Source organism: Rhinatrema bivittatum, chromosome 3 (assembly GCF_901001135.1).
Source record: "Rhinatrema bivittatum chromosome 3, aRhiBiv1.1, whole genome shotgun sequence".
NCBI lineage: Eukaryota > Metazoa > Chordata > Amphibia > Gymnophiona > Rhinatrematidae > Rhinatrema > Rhinatrema bivittatum.
The window spans coordinates 302,282,990-302,303,077 of record NC_042617.1 but is presented as its reverse complement, the minus strand read 5'-3'; the positions used below and the strand labels follow the sequence as shown (position 1 = coordinate 302,303,077).

General features: G+C 47.0%; 1 protein-coding gene across 3 annotated transcripts in view; it reads left to right on the top strand.

The window, feature by feature from the left end:
* Nucleotides 1-20,088, top strand: part of RARG (retinoic acid receptor gamma) — a 176,764-nt gene that overhangs the window by 48,421 nt on the left and 108,255 nt on the right. Inside the window, exon 1 of one of the 3 annotated variants that reach the window (XM_029595070.1) lies at nucleotides 1,978-2,062. The exons of 1 other annotated variant lie outside the window; for it this stretch is intronic. The gene's annotated coding sequence lies outside the window, so the exon portion shown is untranslated. Of the gene's footprint in view, nucleotides 1-1,977; nucleotides 2,063-2,635; nucleotides 2,756-20,088 lie in introns of those variants that run through there. One more of the 3 variants, XM_029595071.1, reaches the window with a different exon arrangement.

The window sequence follows — 20,088 nt, the reverse complement described above, 5'->3', positions numbered from 1 at the left end:
ATGTGCCTGCACTGCAGAGATCCACCCGCAACCCTTGTTTTAATACCGCAGCAGCTGCATTCCTGAACCTGCCGCTGCTGAGCTACTCCTCCCTTAGCCCCAGAGCTCCCTGATCCAGCCGCTGCCTGTGGACCGCCGCCCCTGGAGAGACAGACTCAGATGACCGCAGGAGGGAGGAGGAGGAGGAATTTAGGTAGAAGCAAGTGAGGAAGAGACAGAGGGTGGGGGGCAGGAGGAAGAGAGAGAGGACTGTGAGTCTGACAAGAAAAGAAGGACCGCTGGAAGGGAGATACTGGGGTCTGGCTGGGATTGGGGAGAGGTGAGGGAATCCCAGAGTCTGGATGGGGCTCTGAGGGCACTCCCTGCTTCCTGACTGGACTTTTGAGGGAACCTCCCTCTTGTAATTAAATTGCAGCGCCAAGGAGAACGCCCGCACGGGCCCAGCCCCCCCCCCCCCCAATGCAGGCGAGAGCCACAAATGTGGCCCCTACATAAAAAAGTTTGCCCATCCCTGGTATAGAGGATATGGGATGTGGAATGCTAGGAGGGGGCAGGGCAGGGTGATGGTTATTACGGGGGGTATAGTGGACATGGGGAGGAATTATAAGAGGGAGCAGGGTGATGGTTCATTCAATTTCAGTTTAGCATTCAACAGTGTATTCATTTTGGGGTACATTTTCAAAAAAACTGAGGATATTTCTGCATATCTTTGGGAGCTTCTGCCTAATAGGTAAAATATACTTTTCCCCACATTAAAAAGAGGCATTTCTGAGGATCTGGTGAGAGAGTTCACATGTATGTTACCTTTTCAAAAATGTGTGTGCATTTTCTGGTACATAACTCAAACCACAGATAAAGCAGATGCAAGATATTTAAGATACGTTTGTGCCTGTCTAAGCTTTAGCACATTTTCAGAAAAAAAATTAACTGGATAGTTCTTATTTGAAAATTCCCTAAAACTTTCAAGGACAAGAGTCCCTGCATATCTTGCCTCCAGAGGATTTACCGAAAATTGCCCCATTTATGTATAAATACCCTAAAGGAATCAGGGAAGCTTTTTTGCTACTCAAAAAACAAAGAAGTCTATAATGCCTAAAATGTTTTGTAAAACATCTAAAACGTTTCAGGAAGATCTAAAGCTTTAAACAATTAATCGTCAAGCACCAAATGTCATTGAATTGTGCTCGTTCAAAGCTTCCTCTTGCACTTCCCAAGCAATTGACACTCGTCAGTGAATAATCTGTCAATTTCTTCCTCGACTCTGTCTGCATCATTGCCCAGTCATCCCCCCGAGGAGTCCCGCTTCCTTTGCAAGGATGTGTCATGTTTCCTGATGCCCTACAGGTATACACGGGTCCTGCCCCGGGTGGCATCTGTGACCTCCGGGTCACGAGAGGTGAAAAGGTGGCCAGGCAGAAAGAGGTTTCTTTCAGCAGCCTGTAAAGGCTGGGAAACGAAAGAGAGCTCCGTCCTGTCTTTCCCCTGGCATCTTGCCCAGCGAGGTGATCAAGCAGCGGTTGTTTGTGTGTGTGCAGGTCAGGTGTGGCAGGACTGCGCCTCCTCGCACCAGTCTGGGAGAGGGCGCATGTCCTGCTTATGAAGGAAGCGTCTCCTCACACTTAGCCCCGGGGCACTGGGAGGTGGATCGAGTCCTGATTGTGAAGGACGGCGCTTCCTACAGCACAGCGTCCCCCGCCCGCACCACATTTGCTTCAGAAACGTAACCAGGACTGTATGCACTGCTTCATTAAGCTGAGGCCCTTAAAATGTCAGTGAGGAAATCTTAGGAGCATATTTTATAGCTACGCCCGTGCCAATGACCAAAATACGTAGAAACCTATGCAGTAAGAGCGGAGTTAGGTAAAACCTGCAACTTCTTGTTTTTTTTTTTCCCAAAGTTGGGTCGGCAAAGCGTTTCGCTCCTCGGAATTTGGGAAGGGGGGCCTTTATTTATTAAAGTTTGGAAAAGACAAACGGAGTGAATTTAGGAAAAGCTTTTAAAGAGAAGCCGTAGGGCGTTCCGGAAAGAGCACCTGGTGGCGTCCCTCGCAGAACCCCGCAGGTTGGTTTTAAGTCTGCCGACAAGAAATGGAGGGCAAGCGCTTTAACTCGGGCGGGGATTGACAGGCCCTGGCAGCACAGCTGGAAAGAATTATTTCATCTGGCTGCGGCCTGCGCACTCGGAACAAGCCCCTCTCAGGGCGCCGTGCAAAAAGCTCGGGCTTTGTTCTTGCCTTTTCTCGGTTACTTTCATTTGTTCTCTTCTTGCTCTTTCATTTTCTCAGTTTATTTCCTTCTTTCTCCTTCCCATTCGATCTTTTCCTTTATTTTTCTCTTTTTATGCCATTTTTTTGTAGGTTTACTTCGTTGTCATTTGTTCCTTTCTTTTGCATAAGCTTATTTTCTTTCTCGTTCTTTTTGCCTGCCAGTTTCCTCCCGTTCGTTTGGGCTTCCGGCCCAGTCGGAACTAGCCTCTTTCATTTGCCACTGCACAGGGTCCTTCCCCCTCTGTTTGATATCCTCCTCTCTCGCCTCGATCCAGCAATCGCTGCAACAGCCTTGGGCCACGAGCTACGTCCCTCCTGGACCCAGCTACTGTGGATCTCCTATCTGGCCACTAGTTGTTGCCTTTGAGCAATGCCTGAGACTTCCTCCATCCCCCTCCAGGGGCTGTGAGCGCTGCCTTCGCAGATTTCCTGGCCAATCTGGACAGCAGAAGACTTGCGCCGGGAATCAGCCCCAGATCCTCCATATGGTAGCGTTTAGCACTGCCACTAAGTCATTGGGCTGGCCCAGCTTATTTTCTTTGCTCTGTGTCGCTGTAATTTTTCTCTCTTTCAACACTTCCCGTTTTCTTTTTAGTCACTTTAGTATGTTTCTCATATGGTTTTTTTTTGTCTTGTTTTCTTTGTCTCCTCTTTAGTGTTTTTGTTTTCTGTTGTTCATTTGTTTACTTTTCTTTAGAGATCAGTTGGGGTTTGTGACCTTAAACCAGAAAGTACATTTGAAGATAAATGGGCCTTGTGGTTCCTACCTGCTGCTTATGTTTCCATGTATCCAGTTTTCACTCCCCTTTTCTTTTTAAGGCCTTTGTTGTTATATCTGAATGGGGGGGGGCATGATTTGATAGACAGGGCCAGGCAACCTCCAGTATTTGTATCCTGCAGTTGACCCTGATCTTATCTCTGCTGTACTTTTGTAATTTGTTCTTTTTAGTGCTCTGGGGCCGATGAAATAGTAGTGTGCAGAAAAGAGGAGCTCAGTGTTGAGCGCCCGTTTTGTTAACTCGCACTTAATGTTGAACGCCCATTTTCCTAACATGCGCCCAGCCACCTCTGCTAGGTGCATAATGCAATATTTAAATTAGGGGTCATACAAAAAAGGAGGCGCTAGGGAAAATTTGTGCATTCCTAGCGCCACCTTGGCATCAGGAGCACAGGAGAGGTGGCTGTCAAAGGGGTTGGGAAACGGACACTCAATCTACGAACATCCGTTTTCTCCCACAGCTGACATAGACATGCACAAGATGCACAGCCTGGACCTTGTATCTTGAGTGTGTCTATTGGGTGTCCAGAATTTCTTTTCAAAAAATTTTTTTAAACTAAATCTGCTTTATTTGGTTCCTCCTACTTAGTATAGTGATTATACTATTAGGAATAACAGCAGGATTTTTCTTTTTTTTTCTTCAATGTGCCCTTCAGCATGGCATACCTTTATGTCAGCCCTGGGCTGGCATAAAATTTGCTGTGTTGCAATAGGCTGCAAGAGAAATTTTTTGCATCATGGGAATTAGCTAATAGCCTTATCTACATGGAATTTACATGTGATGAGCGCTATTAGCTATATGGTGATATGGACAAGCCAATCCCTGTATTGTACCAGGGGTTATGGATGTGTGTCAAACCGTGCACTAGCCGTTGTGCATGGTGTTTTGCATTGGCCCCTATATGCATTACTTTGGCAGTGTGTGTATAAATTGTTATGCCAATAAAGCTTCTTGAATCTGAATGTGCTCTGCCCCCGTTGGCAGAGACATGGTATTGCAGGGTAGATTATTAGAAGGAGCTTTACTATTGCTTTGATCTGGTATCTGTCCTTTATGTACAGGCGAAGGGAAGGCATTTTGGTGATTGTACGTATTAGACTGTGCTGTCTTCTGTGTTGCTCTCCTCTTTACTCATGTTCTGGTTATCTAGCATCTCTCTCTCTCCTAGGTTAACAGCTCTGAAAACTGGCCAATCCCATTCACCCAGCTATGAGGGTCTCAGTCCTCCACCAAAGCATTATGGGCCTTCACCTCCTCCCCTTCATCTCCCCCCCCCCCCCCCCCCCCCAATTTTCTCAGCTGCACAACTCCCCTGCATTCCTCCTTTCCTACCTACTCTGCTCAACTGTACAGTGGAGCAGCTCTGAGACCTGTCGCTACCAGAAACGATTGCAGTCATGGAGCATAGAGACCCTGAGCTGCTGCATGCCAGGAGTCCTCTATGGAGCCCCATCTTTCCATTCCTGGAATGTGTTTCCATTTCAAACAAGAAGCATGCAGGAGGAGGGCAGCAAGGCCCTGAGGATTGTGAACACATGCCAGCTCAGGATCTCCACCATTCATGATTGCAGCTGTCCCTGCTAGTGGTGGGTCCAGGTTGCCTCCCAACTAGTGTGGAGTTGAATATGTAGGAAAGGGGGAGAGCTGGGCAGGAAGGCAGGCAATCAGTGAATTGCTGGCGGTTTTTAACACCAGTTTAAAAGTCCTGTTGGCTGCCTGCATCCTGTAATAGCAACCAGTCAGGACGGCCAAATACTAGCTGGTTGGCAACCCTACTCTGTCATCTATTGGTTGCACTTGTTCAGTTCAAGAAATGTGTATTGGCATGTCAGGATGTTGCCAAAGTAATACATTAAGGGGTTGATTCATTAAGACTTTGTTTCTCATTCTGGGTCTATGAAAAAGACCTTGATCAATCAGGTCCTATGTAATAAAAGGAAAGAAATTCAGACACGGCAACCACCCTGATTTATCAAAAGTACAGAAGAGACATTAAAAGGACAGTTACAAGGTTCTGGTGCTGATCAGTATTGTCTTTGGACAGATTAGTGTTTCTGGCCTGGTCACAAGATGGGACATGTTTTGCTAATATATCTACTGTTTCTCCTTTTTCTTCCAGGATTATACAGTTTCTACTGCTCATTCTCTTGTAGGAAGTCTTATTTTTCTGTCAACATTTGGGAAATGTATATAACTGATAGCTTTGTATTTTGCACCATATTTTTTTTTCTTTTTTTGCTCCTCTCTGTTCCTCTGTCATCTGTTTCCTCTCTATCTCTTTCTCTCTTATCTCTTCGTATTATCTTTCTCTCTCTCGGTCATCTCATTTGTTTTTTATTGTCTCTTTTCCTCTCTGTCCTCTCTTAACCTCTCTTCTTGTCTGTCTGTCCTGCAGAGAGAACCTAAATGGGGGTCTGGACTAATGAGTGGGTTCTGCAAGAGTTGTAGGTGGGTGATGAGATGAAGCCCTACTGAGATCATTAGACCAGGAAAACCAGAGGTATGAAACAGGACAGCTGGGCTTGAAGTGTTTGGTGCACATAGCATGGCTCAAGATGGCACCTGTTAAAATGATCACATTTTTATATCATTTCATTTTGTAGTGAAGTCCTTTTCATTTTGTCATAGCTCAGACTAGAATGGCTTAGGAAGCAGATGTGTCCTGTCTGTGCAAGAGCAGCTCCATCAGAAAGGTAGTGTTGAAGGGAAATTGTACACTGCCCATGATTGAATTGGTGATAGGGGTGAAAAGGGCACGATTGGTTAGAGCAGAGGTAGAGGACTATCTGGGTGCTTGGAAGAGAAGAATAGATGTATTTTAAGTGTATTTGATTAGTCAAAAGCGATGGGGAGGGAGATTCTGATCACACTGACTCAGGAGCAGGCTGATAACAGACAGGAGCTTTGGAACATTTCCACTAGAAGAGAGAGGTGTGTGTGGTTTTTTTTTTTGTTTTTTTGTTTTTGTTTTTCTTTGGGGCTCTGGTGAGTGAGTATGGGGGAGGAGGTTTAAATGTGGTAAGGACATTCCAGCGAGGCACATTCCAGCAATGTGGCTGATTTTGGGGAGAATCAGGAACCCAACACTGGGTCTGTACTCAGATCCAGCCTGGGGGCAAAATTGCCAAGAGTTGAACGCTCTGACGAGGAATGGTGTAGAGGGGAACAAGGACCCAGTTCAATCTCTCAGTGAAACACATTTATCAGAGGCATCACTGCTGAGGGACATGTTTAAAGAAGGGTCAATTTAATTTTGGATAAAATGAGACTGTTCTGGTAATAGGCCACGGGCAGCTCTCCAGTGTGGTTTCATGGGCTACAGATCCTTTTTTCATTAGGAAAGGATCTGTCTCTTACTGCCCCCCCCCCCCCCCCCCCCCCCCCCCACACACACAAGCACTCGCCTCCTCCCTTCTGGCCTTATCATCTTTATCAGAAAACCTTTTTTCCATCCTTGGAGACTCTTAAGCTCTCTTCATCCCAGTTTGGTTTCCATTAGCACTGTTTATCCTGAGATGGAGCAGATTGGGTTTTGAAATGATTAGGGCTCTACCGTCTCCGTTCCCTCGCTCTGCCACAGGTCTGCCTTTCAGCTTCTCCCTCTTCCTCAGCAGTGTCACTGGATAGGCATTGTACACCAACCACGGCCAAAAAATTATGCAACAGAACCAAGCAAAGTTATGATCAGCACATCTCCTATATCTGATGGGCTGTCTGGAGAGATTGTATTTCTCTCCATGAGTCATGGCTGATATGAGTGGTGACGAAAAGGTGGTAAACAGTGTAATTGCATTGAATATTTCTAGGGATATTATTATGCAGAATGTTAATGGAATTCATACATGCTGAGCAGAAGTTTGATTGTGAGCAAAATAGCAATTAATGCCCCCTCTTCTTATTTCCAAACTTATCTCTGCATGCAAAGTGAGAACCATCTAATTGAAGATTGAGAGGAGAATGAAGGACAGGTTGAAGATATCAATTTGATATCCTGTCTATACTGAAGGTACCAAGGTGGTTTATAATAAAATAAGCACAACAGACATATTACAAGTTATTACATAATATTACTACCAGTAAAAGCTACAACTGTACAGAAAACGGTCGAGGAATTAACCCCTAGCTACTTAATTTCTTCCTGACTGGAGGGGTGATGTTGGGGGTGTCGGGGTCATAGGGTGAGGAGTGATGAGTGGGGTAGTGGTTATTACTGGGGATGTAGAGGACACAGTATGACAAAAGCTAAGAGGGAGCGGGGGACATCGGATAAGGAATGATAGAAGGGGACAGGGTGATGGTTATTACTGGGCTATAGGGGACATGGGGTGAGGAGGGATAGGAGATGGCAGGGTGATGGTTATTACTGGGGGTGTAGGGGACATGGGGTGAGGAGGGATAGGAGAGGGCAGGGTGATGGTTATTACTGGGGGTATAGGGGACATGGGGTGAGGAGGGATAGGAGAGGGCAGGGTGATGGTTATTACTGGGGGTATAGGGGACATGGGGTGAGGAGGGATAGGAGAGGGCAGGGTGATGGTTATTACTGGGGGTATAGGGGACATGGGGTGAGGAGGGATAGGAGAGGGCAGGGTGATGGTTATTACTGGGGGTATAGGGGACATGGGGTGAGGAGGGATAGGAGAGGGCAGGGTGATGGTTATTACTGGGGGTGTAGGGGACATGGGGTGAGGAGGGATAGGAGAGGGCAGGGTGATGGTTATTACTGGGGGTGTAGGGGACATGGGGTGAGGAGGGATAGGAGAGGGCAGGGTGATGGTTATTACTGGGGGTATAGGGGACATGGGGTGAGGAGGGATAGGAGAGGGCAGGGTGATGGTTATTACTGGGGGTATAGGGGACATGGGGTGAGGAGGGATAGGAGAGGGCAGGGTGATGGTTATTACTGGGGGTATAGGGGACATGGGGTGAGGAGGGATAGGAGAGGGCAGGGTGATGGTTATTACTGGGGGGATAGGGGACATGGGGTGAGGAGGGATAGGAGAGGGCAGGGTGATGGTTATTACTGGGGGTATAGGGGACATGGGGTGAGGAGGGATAGGAGAGGGCAGGGTGATGGTTATTACTGGGGGTATAGGGGACATGGGGTGAGGAGGGATAGGAGAGGGCAGGGTGATGGTTATTACTGGGCTATAAGGGACATGGGGTGAGGAGGGATAGGAGAGGGCAGAGTGGTTATTTCTGGGGGTGTAGGGGACATGAGGTGAGGAGGGATAGGAGAGGGCAGGGTGATGGTTATTACTGGGCTATAAGGGACATGGGGTGAGGAGGGGTAGGAGAGGGCAGAGTGATGGTTATTATTGGGGGTATAGGGGACATGAGGTGAGGAGGGATAGGAGAGGGCAGGGTGATGGTTATTACTGGGGGTGTAGGGGACATGAGGTGAGGAGGGATAGGAGAGGGCAGGGTGATGGTTATTACTGGGGGTGTAGGGGACATGAGGTGAGGAGGGATAGGAGAGGGCAGGGTGATGGTTATTACTGGGGGTGTAGGGGACATGAGGTGAGGAGGGATAGGGGAAGGGCAGGGTGATGGTTATTATTGGGGGTGTAGTGTAGATGGGGTGAGGAGTGATAGGCAGGGTAGAGGATGCTGGTTATTTTGTTCCAACAGTCAGACTTATATTTGGTATGAAGCAGTGTTCCTTGTTTGTATCTTTTCTCTGAAATTAAGGCTTTCCTTAGATCAATGTGTTACATGAAATTCAAAATATTTCAGCTGATTGTGCCCCTCCTCATGCTGGTGCTGGTCTCTCCCGCATGGCTGACAGATCAGATGGTTTGAACCCTGCGGTTCGCTGCAGAGCACCACCTAGTTCTGACCACCGATTTCTGGTGGGAGAGGCCACTGCCAGTAAGAGGAGGAGTGAATAGAAGTACCAGGACTAGGAACAGTCGGAGGAACAGGAGAACCCTGGAAATGATAAACAGAGCTGTCGGCGGCAGCTAGGGTTGCCAGCCGACTCCAGATTTTCAGAACAGCTTGATCCAGTCCTGGTTTTACTCCAGTTGGCAATCCTGGCAGCAGCAGTAGAAGGATGCGTGAAACTCCAGGGTGGGGGAAACGGGAGATGCAGCAACTGGTAGGGGGGTAGCAGGTGCACAGAGTTGGTGGGGGGTGAGATTGGGGACCCAGTAAATGGTTGGTGGGGGAGAGCTGAGCCGCAGCACTTGCCAGGGGATGGGCGACATGATTGGGGGGGGAGGGAGGATGTTGGATACAGAAAGCGTGGGGGGGGGGGGGCGGCAAAAGAGAGGGATATTGCTGGCGAGAGGGAGGAGGATCTTGGGGCTGTTGTCACAGGCAGAAGTGCTGTGCCGATACTCATAACTTGTATTTTTCATGGGGGTGGAGGCACTGATTTAGATTTTTTGCATGGGGTGCTGATTAATTTAGAGCTGGCCTTGCTTGCATACAGCTAACTTACATGGGCTAACCTTATTTTTAACCCATGTAGCAGGTGACTAAGTCTTGGAAAAGTTAACCCTTTAAAGAATCATCTAGAACTTTTCAAAAGTGTTCTAGAGGCTTTATAAGTCCCAAGGCATCTCTCAGAACTTCTAGCCTTAAAACCAACCAGAGAGGACTGGGCATGATGATGGGGGAGTGGTTCCGCCATTTTATCCACAGTTGCATGGCTGGCTTTCCATATTTTCGGGACAGGTAAATTGATTTTCCTGCAAGTCTGCATGTAATTTTCCCTCAGATTCTCCAGAGGGAGTGACTGGTTTGCTTTGCTAGAGTTCCAGCTAGATGCATACTGGCCTCTCCATGAACCCAGCCAGGGCAAGGAGGAGGGGAGGGGCCCTGAGGAGGACAAGGGGAGGGAGGGAAGGAGGGGTATTGTCTGTGTAAGAGGTGTGGGCCAGCAAAGTCAGGCAAGAAAGGAATACAATACCACAGGCGCTTTCAGATTCCACAGCTGTTCCCAGATGCAACTGTTTTCTTAGGATTTAACTTTCAGAGTCTTCCAGGCAGATCCTAGGCCAAATTCCCCAGAATATGCCTTCTCTCAGAATCCCCTATGCATGGAAACCTCCCAGCCCGTCCCTACCTCATAACACCCACACACCCTTCTGAGAACTTGAAGTCATTTTCTGTTCCTCATACTTTTTCCTTTGATTGTCTAGTAGTGTATCCATAAGGGGATGATACTGATATTATTGCTCTGCACCAGGAATAGAGTATGAAAGCACTATACTGTGTTTCTATTAGAGCTGTGCAAGAGAAAAAAATGTTTTCATTTTTGGTTCATTTTTGGGAGATTTATTTCCAACAAATTTCGGTTTGTGGATTGTTTGATTCATTTTAATTCGTGAGAAAAAAACGAATCAAACAAACAAAAAAAAAAAAAGAACCCCAAAAATGGCCAAAAAAAAAAGAGGCCTCCGGAGGCTGCCCGCCCACCTGAAAAAATGCCGGGGTCGAGATTTCTCCCCCCCCCCCCATCCCGGCCAATACTTACCCAGTCCGGTGGGGATCCGTTGACTTCATCCTACACCCAGGCCAAAGCCTCGGCCTTGCATAGGCCAAGGGTGCAGTTGGTGGCCATGACCTCGGCCTACCCAAGGCTGGGTTCTGAGGTGGGGGGCCTTGGCCCAGACCCAACCTGATGCTGCAACCTGACCCGGAAGGCGGGTCCCAGACCCAGGCCTTATGTTGCGACCCGGCCCAGAGGTCAGGTCCCGGGGCCTAGTCCTGGAGGCCAGCTCCCAACTCCTGGACACTGGGCCCAGGCCTCGGTGCCTCTTCTTGGTCCTCTTCGTTCTTCAGCACTTGCAAGCCAAATAACGCATCCGCTGGGGTTGCACTGAAGTTAATTAAGTCTGGCGCATTCACCCTAGCAGACGGTGCCATTTTGATGTCCAGCATTGTGTTGGGCCTAGGCCCTGGCATCGGGACCCGGCCTTTGTCAGATACCTGATGGATAAGGTAAGTTTTTAATTTTTGGGGGTCTCGGCCGATGCCCTGACGTCGGCCCGTGCCTCCACCGATAGCCCGGCATTGCTTTGGGCCTTGGCCTATGCCCTAGGTGAGGCCCTGGCTTCAGGCCTAGGCCGAGGCGCCTGCGTTGTGCTCGGATGTAGGTTGCAGCCCCTGCTTTGTCCCTCGATCTATGCCCTAGGCGAGGCCCGGACCCAGACTGTAAAATTCATATCCTTGTTGGTTGCTGTCCAAACTAGATCTAGGCCCGAATCCATTTAAAACGAAACAAGCGAATAAGATTCATTTCATTCGGGGGGGTGCCCCCTCTTCCTCCTTCCCAGTGCTGCCAATGCACCTTACTGAAGCTGTGCAACTTCCTCTGCTATTCCTGTACTGAGACTTCCCCCAACACAGCTCTGCCAATGTTCCTCAGTCCTGCCCTACAAATATTTTTAATTTTGTAGCATAAACTTTGAAAAACTATATGTTCAGATTATAAAAAATATGAACAATGAAAGAACACATGACCTACTAAACAAAATATTTTCCATTGCCTCTCCAAGATTTCCTCACAAATTTGAATTTTTTTCCTTCTTATTTTTCTGTCCTTTTTACTATTAGCTTTCAGAATCTTTAAAGTCAAAACATATAGAAACATAGAAATGACGGCAGAAAAGGCCCAAATAGTCCATCCAGTCTGCCCAGCAAGCTTACGTTAGCACCAGCCGCGCCATACAGGTCTCCCACATAATGGTATCACCAGGAGGTGGCAACTGCTGTGCCTTGAAGTTATCCCCTATACGTAGTTTCCCAAAGTCAGGCCCCTTGTTGGTTGCTGCCTGAGTCCAATTCCCCATTATCTCCTGCCATTGAAGCAGAGAACAGTGCTGGAGTTACAGCACAAGTATAAGGTTTATTGGTTAAGGGTAGTAACCGCCACACCAGCAAGTCACCCCCATGCACTCCTTTCCTCATATCCATCCTCTCTAGCCTTCAGGGATCCACAGTGTTTATCCCATGCCCATTTGAAATCTTTCACTGTTTTTGTCTTCACCACCTCCTCTGGAAGGTCATTCCAGGCATCCACCCTCTCCCTGAAGAAATATTTCCTGATGTTGGTTCTGGAGTTTCATTACGTGACCCCTAGTTCTATTGCTTTCTTTCCAACAGAAAAGATTTGTCAATTGTGCATCAATAAAACCTTTCAGGTATCTGAAGGTCTATATCATATTTCCCCTGCACCTCCTCTCCTCCAAGGTATACATATTTAGGTCCTTCATCCTCTCCTCATAGGTCTTCCTATACAGACTCCCCCCCCCCCCCCCCGCTCCCCCCCACACCATTTTGGTCACCCTTCTCTGGATTGCCTCTGTCCTGTCTCTATCCTTTTTGAGTTACAGTCTCCAGAACTGAACACAATACTCTAGGTGAGGCCTCACCAAAGACCTGTACAAGGGGATTATCGCCTCCTTTTTCTCTCTCGATGCAGCCTAGCTATGGCCTTGTCAAAGGGCCTCTCTTTTTACTACTTTTTTTTTTTTTTGGCCTGTTTCTACCTGTTTCCTTGAGGATTCTAGCTCTGTTGGATTCTGGCACTTTGAGTCCTCATTTGCAACTTACCCAAGATTTTCCCCCTATTTTGTACCTTCTCTCTAGCTATAGCAGTGGCATTCCTTAGTGGACCACAAACCACAGCTCCTTGCAGAGCCCAACTAACATGGGCCACTAGTTGTCTTCGTTGAGTGATAGCTGAGACTCTCTCCCCACCAGGTGCTGTGAGAACTGGTTCCACAGCATCCCAGGAAAAAAGAGAGTCCTGGTTTACAAGTTGGCGGTACATGGCACTACCACTGAACTAGTCTCTTAGTTTCATCTATTACTCAGTTCTGCAGCACCCGCTGTTTATTCCAGCAGTAACACTGTACAAGCCAGGCTAAAAATCATTGCATTGTGAGTCAAAACACAGACACTGTCTATGCTGTACTTGTTGTGTTGTGGGGTAATGTGTGCGTGAGGGAAGCTTGTCCTGCTTCTGGCTACGCTGTACCTGTTCTGTGTGTGTGAAAGAGAGAGGGGAGCTTGCACTGTTGCTGCCTATGCTGTACCTTTTTTCTGTAGATAAAAAAGCAGGATTTCTGTCTACAGTACTGGTATCTTTCATGAGTGTTTCATGAGAATTTAAAAGTATATATATTTAAACATGATGTAATGACTCATTTTAGAATAACTTGGTATTTCTTTCCTGACTTCAGGAGGAGGGATGATTGGCGAGGGGGGGGGGGGGGGGGGTCCACTTATGTATCATGTGATGGGGCTTTTTCTAGCAGGATAGAGAGAGAGCTTCTTCAGGAGTGTGGCCTGCAGCTGGAAGCAGCTGGGGGAGTGAAAGCAGAGACCTCGGATTCTCCTGAGGTGCTGAAAATCCCTTATCTTAATCTCAGCCTCCACTTAGTGCTCTTTAAGCAACTGATACTCCCTTTTCTCTCTTAAAAGGCTTGGGGCTTCCATGCCTTAACACAGAGGAGCTACTGTTCTTAAAGGGACAGTAGCATCGTTGCCTGCTTCTCTGTCCTTCATGGCTGCTCCTTTCCGTGGTGGTGGTTTAAATTGGTACCCTGGCTCAACTGTTGTGGGGAGTGTAGGTCAATTAAGAATTATTGGATTTGCTGTTTGAGCTTTTTAAGGAATGCATGGATGCATTAAGTATGAATATTACTTTTACTTCATAGGTCATATTTTTTAAAATCTTTCCATCTTCAGTTCAGGAGGATAAAAGAGCAAAAGCTGTTCTGACCAACTGGTATTTGCTAGAGATACCATCCTAGCAGTAATGGAGACATGCAATGGTTTTCATTAATGGAAATGGAGAAATTTTGTCTTCCAAGGCAGAGCTTCTCAACCACCGTGCCATGGTAAACTGGTGGGCTGCAGCAAGATCTCGTCTGTGCTGCGCTGGTCTCCCTTCCTCCTTTCCTTTCTCCCACAGTAGTTTTGCTACCTTGCGTGCAGGGGCATGTGGTAAGGGCCTTCAAGAGATTCAGTGAATCCCCAGCCCATCTGTGTCACCCCAGCTTTAAACATCGGATCGGGTAGGGATAACCCAAACCCTGACCTGATCCGATCAGTGGTGACACACCTCCCTACCCTAACAACCCCCCCCCCCCCCCACCCCAGCATCAGGAGTGGCGTTTAACCAAATGTCATCTCTTGCAGCCATGGTGCCAGTCTCACAGCTTTCATCACAAGACCAGCCCAGCAGCAGTAGGAGATGACTTTTGGCTAAATGTGACTCCTGCTGCCACCCACCCCACAAACCGGCAAGGCCGTGAGCTCACAGCTGAAGAAGAAAAAAAGGCCTGGTGGCGGCATCAGTAGAGCCCACCTGACCGCAGTCAAAGAAGAAAAAGGCCTGGCGGGGCAGTGAGCAGAGCTCATGCCACTCACAACCAAAGAAGAAACAAAGGCCTGGAGAGGCCGCAAGAGGAGGTCACCCGCTCACGGCCTAAGAAGAGAGGCCCAGTGGGGTTGGGAGAGCTTCTTGCGTGTGTGTCTGTGAGAAAGAGATTGGGAGCCTTCGTGTGTGTGTGTGTGTGTGTGTGTGCGCGCGCGCGCCTGTGTGAGCAAGAGATTGGGAGCTTGTGTGTGTGCCTGTGAGAGAGAGAGATTGGGAGCTTGCTTGTGTGTGTGCTTGTGCAAGAGCGTGTGTGCGCGCCTGTGTGAGCGTGTGTGCCTGTGAAAGCCTATATGTCATATACAGGCTCTCACAAGCACTCATACGTGAGAGAGAGGGAATGTGTGAGAATGAATGTTATTTTGTGTGTGAGAGAAAGAAGATAAAGTTTCTGCGGCCCTCCCTTTCCCAATCCACCACAATCTCAGGGTGACTGAAAATCCAAAGATCTCCGATATGGAGAGCAGGAGATTTTAAAATCCTTTTTATTTTAATTATTGGGTGGTATTTGTTTCTGCTGTTTGATATATTTTATTGGTGTTTTGGAAAATTTATAACAAGTTTTTCTTAATTATTGGATGTTTGTTGGCTGTTTTATCATTTATTCTGTTTATTAGTATGATTTTAATATTATGAATGTTTTATGTCTTGATTTTATTGCTTGATGTTTGTTTTTCCATTGTTGTACTCCATAATACAGTTAGGCTTGTGGTTCAGTTTTTCTTGGGCACATTTCTATTTATACTTTATGGCCTTTCTATTTTGCTTTGGTGAGGGTCTGTCTTGAGTAACTTTAACACTTGCTGTGAAAATGATGGTACTTACTGGCTTTTATGGCATTATGGTCATCCCTTCATTTCTATTTTATCAAAAGTTTGCTCTATATTAATTTTACCTGCATGCAGAAAGTTGTTTTGAATGTTACTGCTGAAAATATTTTTTCATACACGTTTTATTTTCACTGCTGTTGGTAGATATTAGGAAATTATTTTAAGCAAGGGATGGACTTAGCCAATGTTCCCTTTAAGGACTGGGTTGCTGTGAGCATACAATTGATAGGCTTTTTGCTTCAAAGCAAGTAGTGCTCACAGGGAAATTTAACCAAACATTTTTACACACAGCAAACCAATCCTTAAAAAGAACACTGGGCTTTGGGGAGAAGGAGATTGGATTTTGATGGGGGTTGGATTTAGAGAGAAAGAGTGCTGTTTGGGTGGGCCCTTGGGGAGGGAAGGTAGTGTTGTCAATTTAGTTAAAAGTACATTTTCTGGCATTTTCACAGTTACATGGCCAGTGACCAATGGGTATGAATATATGCGAGATTGTAAAACTTGGTTCAGTGCACTATGAAGATCAAGCAAACTTGAAAGTGTGCCCTGATATAAAAAAGGTTGAGGAGCTTTGTTTTAAGGGGAGAGATTTAAAGGGTCAAACAACCTTTCTTCAGATTTGGGGACCTTATTATCAGTCATTGCCTTCCAGGATGAGCAGTCAGTTTGTAAACTAACAATTTGGTAATCTGTCATTGTATTGGTTTAGTTTTGGAATGAAATTACCTCAGAACTGTTGATATGAATAAAGGGAGGGTTAAACGGGAAGGGTTACCTTGTGTGACTGGTTGTTTTTATGTAATAATTGTTTGTAGCTAGGTGGGTGTCAAGGATATCCACCTGTCTGTCTGTTTGTTTGAACAGGGTAATAAAAACAACTTTAAATGTGTTAAAGATTTGGTGGGGGGAGGATGGAAAGGGTTTGAAAATGTAAAAGAAAATATGTATCTTAGGTTCTGAATTGTGTAATACGCTATATTTCAAGCAGGGTTTAACTTGTGGGCCAGGAACGCAGTTCAGGCACTTCTTGTCAGGCTTAAGGGCCAGAGCAGCAGGGGTGTTCTGCTCCAGCCCCTCCCCTCCAGGCAGCCTGCAGGGAAGAGAAGAGGAGGGGGTGAGTCTGGAGCACACGGAGAAGAGAGAGGCCACTCTGCTCCCTAATCCAGCCCCTCCTCTCTTGTTCCCCCTCCTCCTACTTCTGCTGTATTGCAGGGAACAGAAAGGGGAAGGGGTGATACTGAAGCAGACAGTGCAGAGCAAAAAGCAGACACAAAAAGGGTTTGAATTAGCACAAGTAAGCAGTGCTCCCATTGTCAAAGCTTCAGCGCTGGCCTCCATGAATGGCACTACTGCTCACAACTTTCAGACTTGTGCTAATTCAGTCTTCTTTTGTGTCTGTTATCGAGGGCTTAATTTCTGGCAGGAGAACCCAGAACGGCATTCTGCCACCTGTTTCTGGAACCCAAGAAACTGAGCTAAGCCAGCAGTGTACATCAGTTCTGGCTCCCCTGAGGAAGCAGAACAGAGGCACTAGGTGGGTGCACGGAGTATTTATGTCTCCCCAGCCCTTGGTAAAAGGAAGCAGAGAGGAACAGAGTGTTGAAGCTGCTTACCCTGAGACACGGGCAGCCACATGGCTTTGATTTTTTTGTGTGCAATTTCCCAGCACAGTTTAGGAGGCTGTGAGGGACAACAGCCAAGATAAAAAAAAAATAAAATAAAAAAAAAAAGATGCAGGGTGAATGCCAGTCAGCCGCACTGCTTCTGCCTCTCCTGGGTGTGTTGGCTTCCTACGTATCATCCCAGGCCCTGCCGCCTCTGCTGCTGGTGACCACACTTTTGAGGGTGAAAAGGGCCAAGAGACTGAATGAGGAGTTATAGGAGAAGGCGGCCGCAGTAAAGGAATCAGAGGGAGGGGAAGGAGAGTGAGTAGTGATGGGATGTGAGAGGGGGGAAAAAGAGTGAGGAAGGGATCAGAAAGTCTGTGAGTTGTGTGTGGGAGAGAGGGGGAAAGAGTCAGGAGCTCAAAGGTGCTGTGGGCTGACTGTGAGGTGTGAGCGAGATGAAAGAAGTGGGGGGCAGTCTGAGTGAAGTGATGGGAGGAATAGAGGAGTGGGGGGGGGGGAGGAAGAGAGTGAGAAGATAGCATGTGGCATTGCTCCCTTCTTTCTGCTCCCCGTGGAGGCAAAGAACAGGCTTATGCTTTTGAATTCAGGCCCCACACTCCAGTCCAAGGAAACTAAAGACGGTGGACGCTGCTCTGCTCCTGCACCCCCTCCCTTAGCAAAGGTGAGTCTCCCTGGAAAATCGCCCTCCCTGGGCCAGTAAAGTACAGGCCTTCTCTTCACTTTACTGGCCCAGGGAGGGTGATTTTCCAGGGAGAGGAGAAGCTCGAGGATCACCAGGGGTAGGGGGGGTTAAGGGCTTTAGCAAAGATCAGTGGGTAACTTATTGAAGGGGGGGGGGGTGCTGGGGATGGAGGATTAGGATCACCAGTGCAGAAAGGAAGAGGAGGGGGTTAGAAAGAGCCTCGTTCTCTCTGTCTTTCTCCTCTTTACCCCAGTGGTCCTGCATCCCCCAACTGTCCTTCGCCTACCAGTGCTCATCCAGCATGTTAAGTGTGTGAAGAAGGTGTTTGTGTGTGTGTGAGAGAGAAAGAAAGTGAGTTACGCCCATCTCACCATCCTCCTCAGTTTCACTTCCTTTTTGTCTACAAATTTAAGAACAGCATATGCTATGTTACCTTTTTCTGTTGACTAATAGAAAGATTTGAATATATAATTATGATATGAGAAAGATGAAACCTCTTTTCCAAACATAAACAGCTGGGATCCAAGGTAGGGTATTGGCTTATCCTCACCCGGAGAAGAGACTTCACTCAGGGAGGCTTCAGGACTTGCTCAAAGCATGGTATGCAAACAGCTCTAGCTTTATAAACTTAATTCACAAAACCCCTGTCAATGAAGGCATCAGCTATTACGCCCCGGTACAGAGAGACGTACTGTCTTAACTCATAGTAACACTGTAAATTTAACTCCTGGTCACTGTCTGGGGCCAGTGTTCGTCTATGGTGCGGGGGTCCTGAACGCGGGATTTGTGCCCAGAAAATCTTACCTTCAGGAAGCAAGTAAAGGACCCTGCCCCAGATATGTTGCCTGGCCCGGCTTGATGATGGGGCAAAAGGTGAATAATGTTAATAATGATTCAGTAATAGAATAATCTCCTTGGTGGTGAGTGCTGCATTATAATAGGTTATTCGAGGCTGTGGCCTAATTTCTTCATTGTCCGGAGAGTTTGGTGTTAGAGTTAATTTGGAGGAGTAGCCTAGTGGTTAGAGCAGTGGGCAACAAACCAGGGAAGCCAGGATTGAAATACCACTGCTGCTCTTTGTGATATAATAAAAACCCGCCCAGCACTTAATATTAATTTATTCACTGTCTGCCGATTGGTCCCTCAATTTCCTTTCAGAAGGCTTTCCTTTCAGAATTTTGAAAGGGAATTGGTCCTTTCACTGACATGTGACAGCAGAGGGACCAATCGGCTGTCAGTTGAGAGCAGCCCTGCCAGAGGAGGTAGGGTGTTCTCTGGCTGGGTTAACCTGGGGTTGGGGAGGAATTTGGAGGGCTCCCTGGAATTCTGGAGGGTGGGAGTTCAGCTCCCAATTTATTTGCTTAAGGTAAGAGGGAGGGCGCTGGGACCAGATCAGATGGACAGACCAACACAACCTGACCTGAGTCAACTTTAAGTTGGGCAGTTTGCCATGGTTGGGGGGAGGGAGAAATAACTTGCCCTAGAGGGGTTTGGTGTCTTCCTTGCCTCGTGGGAGTTTAGTGCCTGTCTCTGAGCAGGCACTAAATTTCCCATGATAATAGGAGACATGCTAGGCGGCCTCCCCAGTAGTGTGCCTCCTTACATTGCAGGGCAATAGCTAATAAGTTTTATTGCACTGCAATTTGCATCAGACATGCTAAATTTGCTGAGGGATTTTTAGCAAGGGTTAATGCTGAAAAGCCTGTCCTAAAACATGAGTAAAAACCTGTGGTAGTCTGTTTGGTTTATTACATCGGACCCTTAGATTGTGAGCGCTCTGGGGATAGGAAAATACCTACTTGAATATAAACTGCTTTGAAGTGTTGAAAAGTGGAATATAAATCCAATAAAATAAATTATCATGTTGTATAGTGTTGCTGGGTTGTCTATGCATGCTAGTATGCTTTTAAGTGAAGAAACAAATGATGAGGTCAATTGCTGTGGCTCTTACCCTTGTACACTTGGTGCCTGCCTTATGCCTCCGCATCTGTGCTCATGCCTGTTTCTGCCCTTCCTCTCTAATCGAGTGGGTCTCAACCTTTTTCGATTGGGACACCCCTGCCAGATGGTTCTCACATGCATGACACACTGAACACATGACTGACACATTCTGAATCTACAGAAACTGCCCCGATCCCCCAACAGTGGGTTCAGAGCAGAACTAGGACATTCCCCGTACAATTCACCATAAAAAAAGATATTTCTGGTGTCATCTCAGTAACAACAACATAAACTCTCCCTCCTACCATGCGCAATAGCCCTCCTTATGAAAAGACAGTAATTTACCACCAATGTACATCCTATTGAGAAAACACAACAAATAAGTGATGCAAATGCCTACATGCTAGAAAAATACCTCATCTTGGTTACACATATAGAATTGACCTTCACCAAGTAGAGAAAGACTGCAGATAACATAGGGAGACAGAAACTGGAATGGAAACCCAAAAAAGCCACTCTTCATGCAGTGCAAAACTGCACTAACCACATCCTCTGGCAAAAAATTC